The sequence below is a fragment of the Octopus bimaculoides genome, unplaced genomic scaffold (assembly GCF_001194135.2).
Source record: "Octopus bimaculoides isolate UCB-OBI-ISO-001 unplaced genomic scaffold, ASM119413v2 Scaffold_21652, whole genome shotgun sequence".
Taxonomy (NCBI): Eukaryota; Metazoa; Mollusca; class Cephalopoda; order Octopoda; family Octopodidae; genus Octopus; species Octopus bimaculoides.
This window is the reverse complement of record NW_026297408.1, coordinates 24,379-26,265: the sequence shown is the minus strand read 5'-3', so window position 1 is coordinate 26,265 and position 1,887 is coordinate 24,379. Positions and strand designations below refer to the sequence as shown.

The window sequence follows — 1,887 nt, the reverse complement described above, 5'->3', positions numbered from 1 at the left end:
ATGGTGGTGTGTTTATGTCCCCGTCACTTAGCGGTTCGGCAAAGAATAAGTCCTGGGGTCGATTTGCTCGACTAAAAGGCAGTGCTCCAGCATGGCCACAGTCAAATGAATGAAACAAATAAAGGAATATATATATGTACACACACACACACATGACCCATATATCTTTTATCTGTTTTTGTCATTAGATTATGGCCATGCGGGAGCACTGCTTTGAAAAATTATTAGTCAAATTGACCCCAAGACTTATTATATCAGTCTTTCACACCATTACACCAAACTGCTAAATTATGGGGACATTTCTGTCTATTAAATTCTCTTACAAGGCTCTGGTCAGTCAGAAGCTACAGCAGAAAACATCTGCTAAGGTGCCATGAAGTAGGACTGAACCTGGAACCATGAGGCTGGGAAGCAAACTTCTTCGTACATAGGCAATGCCTATCTTACCCCTGGATGTGTACATGGTAGCAGATAGCATTAGAACTAGTTATCTTTATAATGTACAGGTATGATATTGAGAGAGAGAGAGAGAGAGAGACAGAGAGAGAGACAGAGAGAGAGAGACAGAGAGAGAGAGAGAGAGAGAGAGAGACAGAGAGAGAGGTGTAAAAGTGTAAGAAAAAAAAAAGTGTCTTCAAGGAGGCCGTACCTTCTGATAAACCTGGTACTTTGAGTAAACTGTTTTGGCTTTCTAAATTTTCATCTTCATCATGTGGAGGTGGCTGAAACAGAGAGAAAGAAAGAGGGTGGATGAGGATCAGAAGAAGAAAAAGAAGAAGGAAGAGAAGAAGAAAAAGAAGGAAGAGAAAAAGAAGGAGAAAAAGAAGAAGAAGAAGAAAAAAGAAGAAGAAGAAGAAGAAGAAGAAAAAGAAGAAGGGATTAAGTCGATTACATCGACCCCAGTGCCTAACTGGTACTTAATTTATCGACCCCGAAAGGATGAAAGGCAAAGTCGACCTCGGCGGAATTTGAACTCAGAACGTAACGGCAGACGAAATACCGCTAAGCATTTCGCCCGGCGTGCTAACGATTCTGCCAGCTCGCCACCTTGTGTTAAAGATTCTGCTAGCTTGCTTCCTTAATAACAACAACAACAACAACAATGAAGTGAGTAGTTACCGTAGGGGTGGGCACATCTTCTGTGGTATCTGTGGGCCCAGGCGACGAGATGGGGCTCAAGTTGATGTTGGGTTTGGTTAATGACAACCTTTTTAGTTTCAAGGGTTGGAACTTTGTGTTGTTGTCAAGGTCTTTCTCTGAAACATTACAACAAAACAACATTATATATACATAGATACATACATACATAAATATATATGTATGGGATAATTGAATAAATGAACAATCCATCATTAACAACAAAATCTGCTTCGTTTAATTTCATTTGATGACATTTATTGAACTCCGTTTAATGAATTAATTCTTATAAGGATCATTCGCTTACATATATTCATACGGATGGGATAAGAAATCCGTAAATCACGTATGATAAAAAGATATTGAAATTTTCATCCGCATATAATATATATATATATATATATATATCAACCAGTACCGCGTGACTGGCCTTCATAGGATTTTCGAGTGAGATCATTGCCAGTGCCCCTGGACTGGCTCTTGTGCGGGTGGCACATAAAATACACCATTTTGAGTGTGTCCGTTGCCAGTACCGCCTGACTGGCCTTCGTGCCTGTGGCACGTAAAAGCACCCACTACACTCTCTGAGTGGTTGGCATTAGGAAGGGCATCCAGCTGTAGAAACTCTGCACAAATCAGATTGGAGCCTGCTGTTGCAATCCGGTTTCACCAGTCCTCAGTCAAATCGTCCAACCCATGCTAGCATGGAAAGCGGACGTTAAAAAATGATGATGATGATGATGATGATTG

At 40.7% G+C, this 1,887-nt stretch overlaps 1 long non-coding RNA gene across 1 annotated transcript in view; it reads right to left on the bottom strand.

Annotated features, from left to right (window-relative positions):
- Positions 1 to 647: 647 nt before the first annotated feature.
- Positions 648 to 1,887, bottom strand: part of LOC106870979 (uncharacterized) — a 12,193-nt gene continuing 10,953 nt past the window's right edge. The window contains exons 3-4 of the long non-coding RNA XR_001409614.2: positions 1,120 to 1,256; positions 648 to 722 (exon numbers count right to left, since the gene is read on the bottom strand). This is a non-coding gene — a long non-coding RNA (uncharacterized LOC106870979). The remainder of the gene's footprint in view (positions 723 to 1,119; positions 1,257 to 1,887) is intronic.